The 19130-nt window shown below is 31.3% G+C and overlaps 1 protein-coding gene across 1 annotated transcript in view; it reads left to right on the top strand.

Moving 5' to 3' along the window:
• LOC123550535 (uncharacterized) overlaps positions 1-19130 on the top strand; it is a 112642-nt gene that overhangs the window by 38598 nt on the left and 54914 nt on the right. The window lies entirely within an intron of this gene.

Genomic DNA, 19130 nt, shown 5'->3' on the forward strand with positions numbered 1-19130 from the left:
ATGATTTGTTTATATCATTTATATATATAAAAAAAACCTTTTCAAAGTTTCTTGAGCACTCCCCGAAAGGAGGAGCATATAGTCGCCACCTTGTCCATCTGTCCATTCGTCACACTTGTTGTCCAGAGTATAACTCAAACAGTATTGAAGGTACCAAGTTGTAAGTTTTTACAATGGTAGAGCTGCAATGACAAGGAACTATAACTCTAGGTGGTTCCATTTTTTAATTATCTCCTTTTTCTGAAAACCTTGTCTACGGCATAACTCGAATACTATGTAAGGTATTGACTTGATACTTAAAATATTGATAGAGGGCAGTGAGAGGGAGTGCAGTGACAAGAAACCATAACTCTAGGGTGTCCCATTTGAATTATCTCCCTTCTTTTGGAAACCTTATCCAGGGCATAACTTGAATACTATGCATTGACTTGATACTGTACATATTGATAGAGGTCAGTGAGAGAGAGTGCAGTGACCAGGAACCATAATTCTAGGTGGTCCCATTTTTTCATTATCTCGCTTTTTTGAAAACCTTGCCCGGTGCATTACTTGAATACTTTGTGAAGTATTGAGATTCATACTTTACATATTAATCAAGATCAGTAAGAGGGAGTGCAGTGACAAGAAACTATAAGTCTAGGTGGTCCCATTTTTTAATTATCTCCCTTCCTGAATCTCTTGTCGGGGCCATAATTCGAATATTATGTAAGGTATTGACTTGTTTCTTTACATATTCATAGAGATCAGTGAGAGGGAGTGCAGTGTTAAAGAACCACAACTGATAACCATAGACATGCTGTATTCCTAGTGTTACCTTTGTTCCACTGTTGAAACGGAGTTCAGTCTTTTTGTGTAGGATCTTAGTCATAATTAGCATGAGAAAGAAAAAAAAGCCATTTATTTTTCTGCTCATATACTTCAAATTCACAACAGATGCATGTGATTTATTTATTTAGATTCAACGGCACACTGCCACAAAACATTTCTTTCTTGATAATTTATATATTAGCTTTAAATTCATTTGGTGACCCCAGTCAAAGTCCGACAAGAATATTGTTATGCTACTTTCAGATATTTGTATATTACATTACCCACAACTTCTTGTCACCTAACTTCATAAAGTATCATGTCTATTGCTTTATTCTGCAATAAATAAATTCGATTTCAAATAAAACACATGTTCTTCATTTGTTATATTCCCACCCCACAGGTACATTTCTCCTTGGCTTAAAAGCTCCTTATAATTCAACCATGCAATATAATAGCAGACTCGATTTGATTGAGTCTGTTCATAAGAGGTTAGTGTCACGTCCCCTTTCCCCAGCACCGTCTTAAAGGCCTAGATTCACTGTTATATAAGTGCCCCCCCCCCCCCCACAAATCCAATATACAACTCCCATCTTATCTGCTGCTTATCAGTGATTATGTAACAGTAACTGATTAGAGGCCAATTAGCACAGCAGGGACCCCAGCTAGACCATGAAGATATGTGCAGTGGAGTTGAAAGAAATTTATTTTTCTTCAGTGAATGTGGAATGATAATAATAATTATTATTATTATGATATTATATAGATTATAATCAATATAACTTTAATGTTATAATAATAATAATAATAAAAATAATCATAATAATTATTATTGTTATTATCATTTTTATTATTATTTATCCCCCCGCCAAAGGCGAAGGGGATATTAGAAATGCTCTCCGTCCGTGCGTCCGTCCGTGCGTCCGCAACGATCTTTGTCCGGAGCATAACTCCAAAAGTACTGGAGGGATTTTCTTCAAACTTCATACACTGATAGAACACATTGGGAGGAAGTGCAGTGTGCAAGAACAATAACTCTACCTTGCCTATTTTTTGAGTTATTCCCCTTTATCATATTTTCTTAAAAAATTTTGTCCGGAGCATAACTCCAAAAGTACTGGAGGGATTTTCTTCAAACTTCATACACTGATAGAACACATTGGGAGGAAGTGCAGTGTCAAGAACAATAACTCTACCTTGCCTTTTTTAAGTTATTCCCCTTTCAATCAAAATATCATATTTTCTTTAAAAAAATTGTCCGGAGCATATCTTCTTCATGCATGGAGGGATTTTGATATATCTTGGCACAAATGTTTACCACCACGAGGCTGAGTGTCATGCGCAAGAACCAGGTCCCTAGGTCTAAGGTCAAGGTCACACTTAGAGGTCAAAGGATACAAGAATAAAAACCTTGTCCGGAGCATTTCTTCTCCATGCATAGAGGGATTTTGATATAACTTGGCACAAATGTTCACCACCACGAGACGGAGTGTCATGCGCAAGATCCAGGTCACTAGGCCTAAGGTCAAGGTCACACTTAGAGGCCAAAGGTCAGATACAAGAATGACTTTGTCCGAAGCATTTCTTCTTCATGCATGAAGGGATTTTGATGTAACTTGGCACAATTATACACCATCATGAGACGAAGTGTCATGCGCAGTTCCCTTCTTAACAGTTACTTCCCTTTGTTGTTACTTTAAATAGCTTTTATCGTAACTTTTTCATTACTAGTCGTAGGGAAAAATCGAGACCACTTTTCTGTAGTACAACAAGCATGCTAAGTCCAATTTTGAGGTGCATTTTGACCAGTCTCTACCTGATAAAGATTTTTGTGTGGATTTGCAATTTTTTTTTTTTTTTTTTTTTTTTAAGATTAACTTCCCTTAGTTGTTACTATAAATAACTTATATTGTAACATTTTTATAATTGACCCTAGGGAAAAAACAAGATCACTTTTCTGTGGTACAACATAGATGTTACTCTCCAGTTTTAGGTGTATTTTATTAATTTTATTATATATAAGGTTTTTTTTTGTGGACTTTAAAAAACAAAAGACTTACAATGATTACTAAACAACCACAAAATTAACAGCAAATACAGCTGCTAGAGTAAAGAAATTTGCTTTGACGGGCATATATTGTGACATTCTGGCACTCTTGTTCCCTGTTAGCTTTCCATTCCTTCTTTTTACAGAAGCCATATAGAAAAACATCATAGCTATACTGTTCATGAAAATTAATAAAATTTAGCAGTAAACCACCTCACTACTGACTTATTCTTTCTTCCACATCTTAAAACCCCTGATGCGGACCACATCCTTCAGTTATAATATGCCCGGCGGGGGGATTAGCCATGTCTAACATGGCTCTTGTTATATTACATATAGGATGATAAAAGATACAGTAATAATATTGAAAATAATAATGATAATAAAACACAAGTATAGTGAAAACTTCATGAGTTCTTTGTGCTGACAAAAAATTGATATAAAATTATTGTGTTCCATCTATACTCAATTTTCATTTTCAGTTAGTTGCCAAAATTGACGTTTTTCATGCGTTGCTTTGTAACTTTTAAATGCACATACTGTTTTCAATTTTAGACAAATATTATCTACAGTATTCTGCCAGCTTTGGATGAGTGAAAGTCACATTTTTCTGAAATATCACAATTCTACAGACAGAATTTGAAAATAATAAAATCTTGCATTTTTTAGCTCACCTGTCACAAATTGACAAGGTGAGCTTTTGTGATCGCGCGGTGTCCGTCGTCCGTCGTCCGTGCGTGCGTTCGTGCGTCCGTGCGTGCGTAAACTTTTCCTTGTGACATCTCTAGAGGTCACATTTTTCATGGGATCTTTATGAAAATGGGTCAGAATGTTCATCTTGGTAAATTCTAGGTCAAGTTCGAAACTGGGTCACGTGCCATCAAAAACTAGGTCAGTAGGTCTAAAAATAGAAAAACCTTGTGACCTCTCTAGAGGCCATAATTTTCAATGGATCTTCATGAAAATTAGTCAGAATGTTCATCTTGATGATATCTAGGTCAAGTTCGAAACTGGGTCACGTGCGGTTAAAAACTAGGTCAGTAGGTCTAAAAATAGAAAAACCTTGGGACCTCTCTAGAGGCCATATGTTTCACAAGATCTTCATGAAAATTGGTCGAATGTTCACCTTGATGATATCTAGATCAAGTTCGAAACTGGATCACCTGCGGTCAAAAACTAGGTCAGTAGGTCAAATAATAGAAAAACCTTGTGACCTCTCTAAAGGCCATATTTTTCATGGGATCTGTAGGAAAGTTGGTCTGAATGTTCATCTTGATGATATCTAGGTCAAGTTCGAAACTGGGTCACGTGCGGTCAAAAACTAGGTCAGTAGATCTAAAAATAGAAAAACCTTGTGACCTCTCTAGAGGCCATATATTTCATGAAATCTTCATGAAAATTGGTCAGAATGTTCACCTTGATGATTTCTGAGTCAAGTTCGAAAGTGGGTCACGTGCCATCAAAAACTAGGTCAGTAGGTCAAATAATAGAAAAACCTTGTGACCTCTCTACAGGCCATATTTTCCATGGGATCTGCATGAAAGTTGGTCTGAATGTTCAACTTGATGATATCTAGGTCAAGTTTGAAACAGGGTCACGTGCGGTCAAAAACTAGGTCAGTAGGTCTAAAAATAGAAAAACCTTGTGACCTCTCTAGAGGCCATACTTGTGAATGGATCTCCATAAAAATTGGTCAGAATGTTCATCTTGATGATATCTAGGTCAAATTCGAAAGTTGGTCACGTGCCCTCAAAAAGTAGGTCAGTAGGTCAAATAATGAAAAAACGTTGTGACCTCTCTAGAGGCCATATTTTTCATGGGATCTGTATGAAAGTTTGTCTGAATGTTTATCTTGATGATATCTAGGTCAAGTTTGAAACTGGGTCAACTGCGATCAAAAACTAGGTCAGTAGGTCTTGAAATAGAAAAACCTTGTTACCTCTCTAGAGGCCATACCCTTGGATGGATCTTCATGAAAATTTGTCAGAATGTTCACCTTGATGATATCTAGGTCAAGTTTGAAACTGGGTCACATGCCTTAAAAAACTAGGGCAATAGGTCAAATAATAGAAAAACCTTGTGACCTCTCTAGAGACCATATTTTTCAATGGATCTTCATGAAAATTGGTCAGAATTTTTATCTTGATAATATCTAGGTCAAGTTCAAAACTGGGTCACATGAGCTCAAAAACTAGGTCACTATGTCAAATAATAGAAAAAACGACGTTATACTCAAAACTGGATCATGTGGGAAAAGGTGAGCGATTCAGGACCATCATGGTCCTCTTGTCTTTAAGAAAGTTTCTCATTATTTTATTATTGTGAAAATAAGTTTCTGATTATTTTATTATTGTGTTTGATCAACAATATTTTTCTTTACATAGAAATGCCAAAAAAAAAAAACCTAGTATAACTTTAAATGTTATTAATTATTCATTAATTTAAAATAAATTACTTTGTTTCCCTTTCTCACTAATTGATACACTTGAAAGATAGACTGACTCTCCAATAAACAACCTAGTATAACTTTAAATGTTATTAATTATTCATTAATTTAAAATGAATTACTTTATTTCCCTTTCTCACTAATTGATACACTTGAAAGGTAGACTGACTCTCCAATAACAATGACCCTTGTTTATTGGAACCATACTGTGATGGTCATTAGCCCCCAGATGTGCTGGTGAAGACAGAAATCCCTTGGCCCACTGCCAAAATCTATGCCTTTAAGCGGAGTTCTGTTACACATATATTGAGTGGACTCCGTGACCCCAAAGGACCAGAAAATATAATAAAACTGAGTCCAAATACGGGGAGACATTTTACGGCTATCACACGGAACTTAAAAATTGCTTTTGTGATAGTTAAATAATGCAGTATATAATAGTAGACATTTGCGAATTAATCCGTTGCCGGTGTAACATTAAATATTCACGGTGCACAAGCACGTGACTTGTGACGATTCAACTGGGGTATCACACCAAGCAGAATTCGTAAACGAAACAGTGTTTTTGAAGGTAAAGTTTTTAAAGATATATTTTTGTAAAATGACACCAAGCTGGTGCAAGTCCTTATATCAGTGCGTACCTCCGGTGATATAACATTTTTCCGTATCTGCTTTAGTTTTGCTGGTAAGCTGGACAAACTGCAATGCTTCCACAGCAAGCATATTTTCAAATGGCTTGAGAACCAAACCCAAGCGACTGTTCCATAATAAGTGACCAATTTGTTGTCACCGCTGCGTTCTGTTTGATATCTAAGATCATTTTGATAGGATACCGCTCAAAACTTGGCATATTTCTGGAGAGATCGCCGAACTCGAAAATTATCCGTTCTAAAGTCCAAAAGCTCTCACAGAAAGCACTATTTTAAATCGCGATTTTCTCGTTCCTCTCGTTGAATACAATGCCACAATTAACGCAGGTAACGTTGTTCCTTTCCAACGCAATACTTTGCACAGTTAACTGCACGTGGATAGTGATATTTTCCAAGAAAATGTGGGTAACTCAAAAACATGCTCTAGCAGCAATTTACTTTAGACAAATGCTTTCACATCAAGCAAAGATCTTTAGCGGACAGTTTAACCACTTTCTACTGCTAATTTTGCCAAGAAGATAAAGCAAAATGATTCCTATTTGACATAGAGTCTTTTCCAAATTGGATTTCACATGAATTTAGTTGTATCGAGACAACACTTGAATAATCAGAAGATATAACGCCAAATTTTAGGGCTGTGGATCGTCAGACAAGTGGCGATTCGGTCCGATCTGCGAGTCGGGGCTGACGATTCACAGATCGAACCACGGATCACCAACAACTTATAATGATACAAAAATGCAAGCCTGTTATTTTTGTACTGTTTTCTTTATGGAATCAAAGCTTTGCAGTTCTCATAGTGCTCAGTTTAATAGTTTTGACCTATGTTTAATGTTTTGCTCATTAATTAAAGTCAGGTTTCTCGGGTGGACTTCTGTAATGTTCGGCCATTCTTGCAGATGAACGATATGACGTCGGTCATTAATAATCACAATATTAAGTAACAGTTTTGCATTTTTTGATAAGAAAATTATATTTGTACAGAAATTTCATATCTAAATTTTTATTGAATTTAATTACTTAAATGATAAATGTTTATTCACTGTTTTGACATATTCCATATTAACTTTAGTTCGAAAATAGGACCGATGCTAACTCTACCTAAGACATTTATTTACATCCAGTTTAGAATCTAAAAACTTGTAATCGTTTTAGATGTGCAAGAAAATTCATTGAAGACGTTTAATGTGGCTTTAATATAGTTTTATTGACAGAATTTTACAAATTGCATGTATTAAGGAGGTAGGTTACCTTGTTACCAGGGTAAATTCAAATTAGTTGAACCGCAGCAATTTTTTGTATTTTGTGTAATATGATGTTTTAACAGCTACAATCTCAATTTCGTTTTTCTCTGGCCCTTCAAATTCAATTTTTATCCAGGTTTAAAGAACATGACCCTCCAGAGGTATTTTATATTGAAAGAAGAAGGAAAATACGGATATTTAACACTTTGCAGTGTATTTTAGTTTAACTGATATCCGTAGAAGTCTGCATAATTGATAATTTTACTAGTATGCGCGTTAGCTTTCTAATATAAGCTTAAAATGTATATGTCGCGGGGCTCGTGTTTCCATAGTAACGCATTTTCGCTCATTTTTAAACAACTATGTATAAAAACGGGGTTTTCGACGGCTTCAGTGCCATTCTGTTAATGATTAACATGGAATATTTGGGTAATATTATTAGCAAAATACCAAGCACATTACATGGTACCCTCTTTTTCTTAAAGTTTAAAATAACCATGGCAACAGAGATGTTTAAAATAGCTTATATCTTGCTTTTTGTCGCAATTTCTTACAAAAAATATTGAATAAAATTATCTTTCTTGTTAATGTAGCTTCAAAACATATGATTTCAAACGTAAGTTATATTTTCGTGTTATTTGTATTTATTCAAACAAATTTCACAGCTTAAAATACTTACAGCAGTACCCTTCGTCTTGCATTTTACATGGAAAAATCGTTCAGTATGTGCTATTATTTTCACGGATGTTGTTGAAATGAAAATAAAAAGCCGAAGCTGTGTTCCTTAAATAGACCAGTGTCAACGCTTTTGAATTTTACATTTAGATATATAGGTCACGGGCTTCGTTTCCATGGTAACATCAATTCAATTCAAGAAATCACAATTTTCTACTGAAATTTGAACAATTTTAGAGCTTAGTTTTACTATATAACTAACAAATTATCAATGAAAACTGAAAAATAGGTATTACAAATCAAACTGCAAGTTTTTATTTGAAAATGGCCATAACAAGTAACCTTTCACCCAACTATATTCCAAATAACATCGGTTACCATCATCCATTTTCTTACATTCTGCATAACAATTCAATATAACTACATAAAAGAAGCAAAATATTGATTGTTATTCAGAGCAAAAGACTCATAAAAAATATTTCAGCAAATAATAGCTGTTTGAAAATAGTTCAAATAAAGAAAATGCACAGAATTACGTACTTTCAAACTAAAAGCTATTAATTTTGCGCGGTAACTGACACGTAATGTCATGACGTCAATGACGTCATTTTAAGGCAACATTGTTTTGAAGCGTTTCTGTGGCAATTTATTCATTATTTCTGCATTATTAAACCATAAAGCATCAGATCGGAGACGGGTTCATGATTTGTTTTCAGAAGAATGGATATACAAACACATTTAGTTTGTCGTAAACGTCGTCGTAAATCGTCACGTTAGCTTCCGGTTGGACATGCGCACATACAAATATTAAGGTAACCTACCTCCTCAATGAAAAAGATCGCGATCCAACGATCCAGACAATGACGAATATCCGTACTCGAACTTCTGGTCAAAGTCGTGGATATCCGAGTACTCGGATACTCGTTACAGCCCTAACGCCAATACTAAATTTGCTGTTAACACGTGGTCAATACCACAGGAGCGTCATGGAAGGCAAGTGCAGTCTTCCAGCCAAAGTAATTGAAGAAACGTCTGCTTTCCGTTCCACTTTGAAATCCTGTATGGTGTATAAGATTCTCCCATATTTACGCATATTTAAGTCGTGTTCATTTGTTTAGGCTGGCCCCTTACAACTTACGCCCACGTTCAACCAAATATTCGGAAAATCTGCTGGTCAGGTGACGAAAATATATAGAAGATCTATATTGATCTAGCATAATCTCTACAGAAATACGGTTTTGCAAAGGTCCTGTTGAGCCAACGTTTACATGTATTATGCCCCGACGCTTGTCATTTCATTGGGCATGATTTATTGAAAATTAGTCTCTAGATTTTAGAATATAATGAAATACATGTTCTAGTAAACATATTTCATTGTATTTCTACAAATTGACTATAATGCGAAATTAACACATTGTGATCATTTTTGGCCACATACTACCTTAACGAATAACAGAAATTTATAAGACGGATAATGCTTCGGAAACGATATCAGATAATTCGCCAGTCACATTTTTTACTAAATCGTAAAACAGCTGACTTTGTTGTCAATAATAGTTTAAAGCAAAAAAAAAAAAAAAAAAAAAAAAAAAAAAACGCTGCAGGGCTACCTATCAATAGCTTTAATCAAGCAACAAAATATGATTTGAAACTAACAGAAGGTAAATTCACCCTGCAAATAATCAATCATGAGAGAAAAAATGATGTTTTAATACTAGAGTTTACCTTTGCATTGATATATATCCTTATTAATCCTTAAGACGCTTGGCACAGAAAGAATGTAAACACTGCAGTCAGAAAGTTTGCTGTTTTATAAACCGAGGACTGTCGGGGATCATTATGATACGGGTTTCCTTGCAATTTTAAAAATTGTTTTAATATCAACGAGAAGAACGAGAAAATAGCGATTTCAAATAGTGCTTTCTGTGAGAGCTTTTGGACTTTAGAACGGACAATTTTCGATTTCGGCGATCTCTCCAGAAATACGCCATCTTTTTTAGCAAAAATCCTACCAAAATGACCTTAGATATCAAACAGAACGCAACGGTTACAACAAATTGGTCGTTTATCAAGAAACAGTCGCTTGGGTTTAGCTTTCAAGCCATTTGAAAATATGCTTGCTGTGGAAGCATTGCATTTGTTCAGGTTACCAGCAAAACTAAAGTAGGTACGGACAAATGTTATATCACCGGAGGTACGCACTGATATAAGGACTTGCACCAGCTAGGTGTCCTTTTACAAAAATATATCTTTAAAAACCTTACCTTCAAAAACACTGTTTTGTTTACAAATTGTGCTTGGCATGATACCCCAGTTGAAACGTCACAAGTCACGTGATTGTGCACCGTGATATTGACCCCGTCGAAAATTGACCCCATGGGTCCTTTTTCAACGTTGAGAATTGACCCCGCCAAAATTTATAAATAATAATAAGTAATAATAATAACTTTATTTTAAGAAGGTGACATATTAAGAGTTCATAGTATACATACAACTTATTTCCAATATGGCCTTCTACATAAATGTTAAAACACAGTATCTACAACAATAAGAGTATCAGTAGCACAATTTTAACGACAAACACACTTTAAAAACAAACTCGATTTGAAATGATTTTACCAGGAGAATAAATCAGTGTAATTCATTTTGTATACATGTACATTCATCCATCAATATCATTAAGTGTAAAAGCTACCCTATACGACATAAAATGCATGATAATTGATGAAGATTTGAGAAAAAAAAGAATAAATAAATAAATAAAAAAAAATCTCAGTAACATTGTAACGTTGTTCTTGTGATAAATAATCCTTAATTTTTCGTTTAAACGTTAACAGATTATCTTGAAGTTTGATGTTTGATGGAATGGAATTCCATAAATGTGTGGCTTTGTATGAGAATGTTTGTTTCAAGCAGTTTGTTCGGGGCTTTAACAAAGAAAAATCTCTACGAGTCGAGGAACGAAGATTATATCTATCGTTATGAGCAAAAGATAATAATTCAGACATATATTTTGGTACAAGGTAATGGTCACATTTAAAAACCTGTACAGCCATGTGGTAATTGCATCTGTTTTCAAAAGTGAGCAGATTCAGATTTTTAAACACGCTACCTGCGATACGATTTTTTGTTATTACACGAATTGCCCTCTTTTGTATATTATATATTTTATCAGTATCTGATTTACAGGCAAGCCCCCATACAGTACTGCAATAGTCCATGATTGATATAATATATGCATTATAATATAACATTTTCATTTCATCGGTCAAAAAGCACGAAATTCTTTTTAAAAGTGCAACCTCTGAGTTAAGTTTATTCACAACATTGCAAACTTGTGCATGCCACGTTATATTATTATCTATACAGATTCCAAGAACATTTTGACTTGTTACATTTTCAATTATCGTTCCATTGATAAACAGTTCAAGATTCCTTGCTTGTTTCGTTTTATAATTTGTACTTAGAAGCATACATTTTGTTTTTTCCGGATGTAATGACATATTATTAATTTTGCACCATGTGTTAATGAGGCTAAGATTACTTTGGAGCTCTTGCTCTATAACTGAAATGTAAGTGTCGGATTTATGCACAGTGGAAACGTCAGCATACATGTCAATATTAATAGTGCCTGAAATAAGTGTCATATCATTTATATATAATATAAGTAGTAAGGGTCCTAAAATCGAGCCTTGTGGAACTCCAGACTTTATAAACAGTTTTTAGAATATCAATTTCTAATTTTAACTAGCTGAGTTCTTTTCGACAGATATGATTCAAATAATTTCAGTGAGTTATCTGTAAAGTGATAAAGCTTTAGTTTATGTAGTAATATTTCATGGTCGACAAGATCGAATGCTTTTCGAAGATCAAGAAATACGGACCCTACATATTTACCACTGTCAACATCTTTCAACCAAATATCAATTAAAAGTGTTAAAGCAGTGTGGCATGAATGTGTAGGACGAAAACCTGATTGTTTTTTGTGTAATATATTTGTCTTTTTGAAATACAATTGCAATCGTGAAGCAAAATACCTTTCAAATATCTTAGATATGGTAGGTAAAATTGAGATAGGTCTATAATTACTTGGATTCTGCTTATTCCCTTTTTTAAAAATTGGAATAACGTAAGCATCTTTTAATTTATCGGGCAAAACACCACTGTGTATGCTTTTATTTATTATAGATGTGATGGCTGGAGTTATGAAATCTCCGCAGTCATGTAGAATCTTTGGGCTTATTCCGTCTATCCCAGTAGCTTTTTTAAGATCAATTTTAGATATGATATTTTTTATTTCCAAAGGAGTAGTGAAATCAATCTTAAACTTGTGAAATGATAATTTTTCATCTAGATAATGTTTTAAATTTGAAAAATTGTCACTGACAAATTTTGTTTTTTCAATTATATTTGAAATATTTATAAAATGTTCGTTCAGGGCATTTATTATATCAAGTTCTCTGTCTACTACTTCATTGTCTTCTGTTTCAAATGTATTTGGAATAATTATTCCCTGATTAGATTTATCCGTATGATTAGAAGAACAGAACAGAACAGAATTTTATTGAGACTTGTACATCGTACATCGTCTAAACACTAATATTACAATATACATAGTCACGTTCATACAATTTTAAAGAAAGTAACAAACATGTTATTAACAACTAGAAGTAGTATACAGATTGTCACTTATGGCCTGATTTTTTCAATTTTAATTAGCCACCCTCTTCTAAAAAATCCAACACCGGCCAATTCAAATTTAAAAAATCCAAAACCAACCAGTCTTTAAAGAGAAACAGAGTTTTTATCTCAAAATACTAACTCAGCGTATTTGTACCCATTGAAAAACATATATTTTATATAAAATATATTTCTTTTAAAAACAAAAAAAAATTTTCATAGAAGTGTCCTGCAAGAAAACGGCCCAACAAAGAAGATTTTTACCGCGCGGAGTGACAATCGATTTTCAAATTTTTATTCTTTTAAATACTGGACGTAAAAAACAAATAATTTGAAATTTGGATATAAAGGGAAATAAGCAAATTAAAACACAAAAATTAAGTTTAACTTATGAAAACATCCGATTGAGGGTAAAAAAAAAAGGGAAGAAAATTCACACACAAAAAACTATTACTTCCGCATTCTTCATTCATATACAACAATCATTTATTGAAAAAAAAAAAATAAAAAAACCCGCTGTGTGACTGCAGCCGCCGGTCGGGCAAACTTAACCTTCCCCTCCTCACTTATTCCCGGCGGCCCTTCAACCCACGGGCCCCACTTATTCAAGTCCCTATCCCATTTTCAAAAACACACTCAGCTCCCCCGTTTGGCGGCCTTCCACAGCCAAAATGCACGGAAGGTTCCCTGAAGTAGTGAATGATGAACAAAACGGATCAAAGCTATCAACCACACAGATCCGACTTCGTGGGCAGTTTTCATAACTTAAAAAATTAATTTATTTTTAAATTCCAAGTATTTTTAAATTATAGTTATTTTTTTTAAAAATTTTAACTTTTGAATTTTTTGATAAAAATTAAAACACAAAAAAAGTATTATAAAAAAAAACCTTCAACATAGAAAAATATAAAAAACATCAGAATCAAAAAACGCTTCGCGGAAACCTTTTAATTTAAAAAATTCGATATTTCACACGTTATACACAACGTTCATAGCTCAATGGGTTAAGGGAACGAAATAGTTTTTATTACCGCCGCGGCCGGGGTTCGATTCCAACCCAGAGGTTTTTTTTTTCTTTTTTTTTTTTTTTGGAAAAAGTTTTTTTTTTTTTAATAATTTTAAATACATATAATAAAAAATGAATCAAAAACAAATAATTTTAAAAGAAAGAAATTTTTACTAATATAAAATCCTCAATATGTGCAACAAAAAATGGTAGCTTATTTAAGCTAAATGTGCCCGGGGTAATAAAAAAAACCACAATTTGTTAAACCTCTGGGGGTGCAATTGATATTCATAAAGAAAATTTTACCTTTATTACCTAAAAAAGGGTCTTTTTTGCCAGGGGGTTTCCGTTTTTGGGGCCCGGAAACGTTTTAATAATGGACCCCCCCAAAAATGAACTAATGCAGTATGTAGAATCATATATCGTTACAGTTCAAAAGTAATAAACAAAATGGAAAAAACCCAACCCCTTTCCAACTTTAAGTAACACAAAAAATAAAAAAAACTTTGGGGGGGGGAGAAAAGATTGCAAAACATTTTAGTTGAAAAAAACCTATAAAAAAACGAAAAAAACAAACCTTGTCTCGGAAAAAAACGAAAGTCAAAAAAGGGGAAAAGGGGTATACTCTACCCCCTAAAAAAATTGGAGGATAATTAGCAGAAGAATTACACAAACCAATTAAAAGAAAATTTAGGAAACGAAGAGTGTATTAAGATAGACGACACGTGGTCTGCTTTTTTAATTATATGCAAGCTTTTTCAAATATAAAAAAGGGAGAAAAGTACTTTAACCTATTGATATATTCAGAAAATATGCTTGGTTTTTCCATTAAAAAAAAACCCGGAGAATCTTTACTGAAGCATTGAAAAAATAATTTTAGAAGACTTTACCAGTAAATTTATGGGTAATTTAAAGGAAAAAATTTTAAAAAAAAAATTTTTGAATCATTTTTAAAATAAATATAAAATTAACATGTACCAACATTTAATGAAGGAAAGGGCTGTAAAAATCGAAAGATAAAATAGAATTTTAAAAAAAAGAAAATGGGAAATTTTTTTATAGCAACTAATCTAACTTTTTTAGAAAATTTGCAGAAATGGTTGAAAAAAATAACAAACAAAAACATTCTAGATAAAAATACCCCAACCGAAGCCAAAAAACTTAAAAAAAGGGACGTTTACTTTAATTTATATGGTCTTTAAAAAGATAAAAAGATAAAGAAAAATTTTTAAAATTTTGGTAAACGAGTTCGTTTAAAGCAAACTTAAAAACTTTTGAAAAAGGAATCACCAAACGGGACAGGGGAAAATATTTATTATTTTAGGGAATTAAAAATACAAATCCCAGAACAACACTATAAAAATTTAAATAAATGAAATAATTCAATTTTCATTTATGAAAAAGAACTTTTACCACTACACAAGAGGTTTTTAGAATAAAAAAAGTTATTAGACAACTAAAAGAAAAAACAAGTTTTTAGTAAAAGGGAAAGGCTACAAAAAAAAATTTTAAATAGTGGGGTTCCGTTAGTGAATTGGAAAAATTTTTAAATTGAAAAAATATATTATATAAAGATTCATAAAATCTAATTTCTAATAAGGGAATAAAAAAATAGATCTTTAAATTATTCACCTAACTAAACATTGCGCTTACAGAAAAAGTTAAAATTTTTGGGGGAAAGGAAATACAGATTACAGATTCGCGGGTATTTTTGGTTGTTCACTGCATTACACTTTTCCACTTTCCAAATTTTTCCCATATAATTTGGTTTGTTCCACCGAAATACCATTTTTCTAATAGACTAAAACTTGACGACAAGAAATTTTTTTTAAAAAAAGCACACATCACAAAATAAACAACTAATAACAAAAGCACGATTGCGCTTTTAGCTTTCATCCCCCAAAAGAACCTAGAAAAGAAGAAGAGAAAAATTTATTCAAGAATTTTTTTCCCAATAAAAATTAGAAATGCAAAGAAAAAAAATATTTAATGCCCTTTGAAAGTATATAAAGAATTTAAACAAAACGGATATAAGGGTAAAGAGGAATAAAATTTTTCAATGGCTTTTTTTTTGGTAAATATTTTTTCTATAAGTTTATAAAAGGGTTTAAAATAAAAAAATAAGAATGATTATCCAAAAACTAGCACTTGGGAGATATAATAACCAAAAAAATTTCATATAAAAAATTTTTAAAAAAGAAATGTTTTTAAAATAAAAAACTTAATAAATTTAACGATGAATATAAAATCATGTCATTGAAAATTTTAAAAAATTTTATTGACCTTATCTACAAAAAAAAAAAATTTAATTTGAATGGAAATGGGTTTCTTTTAACCAAGAAGAAAACAAAAGGGTTATTGATTGCCCCAGACCAAATAATTATCGAAACTCCAAAAAAAGTTATTGCAATAAATTTGTAGTACAACGGGGAAAAAATATAAAACCTTTTTTAAAAAACATCAAAATCTAATAAATTCTAAACATGAAAAATGTTGTGAAGGTAGGAGGGCAAAATTTGGAAGATCAAAAAACGAAGAAAAAATATAAATTAAATATATAAAGTTTTTACCGAGGTGCGTTTTGCCAAAGAATTTTTTTCAAAAAAAATAAGAGGAAAAATTAAGATCAAAAAAAAAATATTAAAGAAATTTGAAATTAAAAATTGAAAAAAGACAAGATCCAAAAAAACAATTATTTTTAACAAAACGACTTTTAGAAATTTTAAATCTGAACTTTAAACTTTAAAAGGTATAAAAAAAAACTTTTTTAAAAAAAATTTTTTTTAAAAAAAGGAAAAGGGAACAATATATAAACACCAAAATTTTAAAAACAAAGGTTTTAGAAGTATTAACAAAAACAAATAAAAAAATTTTACGCAACTTTTGATGAAATAAAAACAAATGGGGAATTGGATTTCCAAAGGGAAGGGGGCTGGGGAAATCGTTAACCACAATTAAAAGATATAAATAAAAATCTTTAGCACTTCTAGTTATTTAGAATTACCGAAACCGCTAAAAACATCCAAAAAAGGATTAAAAATAAAAAACAAGAAAATAAATGTTTCAGGGGGTGCCTTTTTGGCAAAAAAATTTCCATTAAAAAAAAAATCCTCAAAAGTTTAAAAATATAAAAAACATATAGACGATGTTGATTACCCCGGGAAAAAATTTCCTTTACATAAATCAAAAACCAAAAATAAAAAATTTTAAAAATAGCTTTTCATTAATGTTTTTGGGTTATGAAAACCTAATGGGTATACCCTTTTTATCAAAAGGGGTTTTGAAGACCACGGATTTTATTAATTAATAACGATGAAAAATTCTTTAGTCGGATTAAAGATTTTAACGACTAATGAATAAATTAAAAAAAAAACCCAAAAAAAAAATTTTTGTAAATCATGTTTACAGCATTAAAAAAGAAGAAATTTGAATAAGCAAAAAAAAAATTTGGTTTAAATACAAGGTCCCCAAAGGGTTGTTAAAAGCCACCTAAGGTAGAAAAATTTTGTTTTTAAAAAATTTTTCAAAAAAAATTTAAACCCTTTTTGTGATATTGCTGTTTTTGAAGATAACGAAAAGATCTACATAAACCAAAACCCAAATTTCTTCCTTTACAAAAGAATCCCCAAAACATACAGATTGTGGTTATGGTAAAAAACGTCTTTTTGCTATGACGAAAATATCCCAAAAAAACCCAGTTTTTTTGAGGACTTAGCTGTAATAAATTTAAGAAAAAATCTTGAAGAAAAAGCTTTGTAAAGAAATTTTAAAAAAAATTTTTTAATAAGATTTAAAATTCTATAAAAGACGAAAAAAATTTAAAAAACTAAAGTTTGTCAAACATGAAAAAGAAAAATTAGAAGTTTCAATAAAATAAAGACCACTCCATAAACGGGAAAATTCAGGGAACGCTCACTCAAGTGTAAAATTAAATTTTTAAAATTTAACACAAAAAATTTCCTGTTATTTTTCATAATTTAAGAGTATGAACCATTTCATTATGCAGCAAATGGGAAAATTTAATAAAAAATAAACGTTATTCCAAACTATGGAAAAAAACATCATTCATGATTGCGACTTAGATTTAGATTCTTTTAAAATTTTATTCGAATCATTGAAAATTTGGGAAAAACTTTCCAAATTTTAAATATCTCCGAAGAATTTCCCAAAAAAAAAATTAAATTTTATTAAAAAAAAAAGGGTGTTTACCTAGATTAAAGGATTTTTTCATAAATTTAATAATACAAAATTACCTTCCAAAAAAATTTTATTCGCGTTAAATGAAACAAAATTTTTTCTGACGAAAAATTGAACACGGGGGGAATATTTGGAAAAAAAAATTAAAAATTTAAAAAACTTGGAATCCCAGATTTATATTAAAAACGATGTTTTATTTTTGACTGACGTTTTTGAAAATTTCGAAAAAAGCATTGAATATAAAATTTAGTCCATCTTATTTTAGTAGTCCGAGTTACCTGGACTTTTTAAAAAAAAGACTAAAACAAATTTTAAATTTAATAACGATATTGTATTACTATTTATTAAAAACCCTAGGGGGGAATTACAATTACCCAATCGCATAGCAAAGCTAATAATAAATATAAAAAAAAATTATAATCCCAAAAGGAACAAAATATATAATGTTTTTGGACTAAAATTTATATGTTGGCCATGTCTCGTCTTTACCCACAGGTAATTTAAATGAAAACCCGAAAAACTTTTAAAAATTAATACAAAGGTAAAAGTTTTTTAATAGTTGATTGTTTTGGAATATCCGGAAGAATTACATTCTTTACATAAGATTCCCCACTAGCCCCAGAAAAAATTATTATCCCAGAGAATTTTTACTAATTAAGTAAAAACATAAAGAAAAATTTGAAAGGAAAAAGCAAGTAAAAAGTTGATTCCAACTTAAAGAAAAAGGAAAAAAATATTTTGTTTTTTTAAAAAAAATCTTGAACGTATACACAACTGGGTTAAAAGTAACCAAAACTAGATTTTAACTTTGATGAAATTTTCCGGGTTAAAAGAATAATTGACTTTAATACACAAAAAACTGAAGCAAAAAATTCATTGAAAAGACTTTTTTAAGTTGATAACAACTCGTTTGGGAAAACAAAGGGAAAATCTGCGCAAGAGGGTTAATTTTAAAGCTGCCCCTATGAAAATTTTTTTAAAATAAAGAAAAACCCCTCATTTTTTTTGTTCAACATGTTTAAAAAGAATTTTTTGGGTTTTCATAAATAAAAGAAATTTATTATTAAATAGACCTTTTGTTACTGGGAATTGGGCATTCTAGATTATAAAAAATTTTTTAAGATGATTTTCTTTATAATTACATTAAAAAAAGAAAAAAACTCACAAAGTTTTATTTCTGACACAGACTCATTGGTTTATAAAATTAAAAACAAAAGATGCTATAAAGACTTTTAAAAGATAAAAATATTTGATAATAGTTTTACGAAAGAAATTCAAAATTTTCTTGGGTAAATAATAAAAAAGTAAAGAAAATTTAAAGATAAGCTGCCGGCTTTCCAATGTTAAATTGTTGTAGGGAGAAAAATTATTCATATTA

Source organism: Mercenaria mercenaria, chromosome 6 (genome assembly GCF_021730395.1).
Source record: "Mercenaria mercenaria strain notata chromosome 6, MADL_Memer_1, whole genome shotgun sequence".
Classification (NCBI taxonomy): domain Eukaryota; kingdom Metazoa; phylum Mollusca; class Bivalvia; order Venerida; family Veneridae; genus Mercenaria; species Mercenaria mercenaria.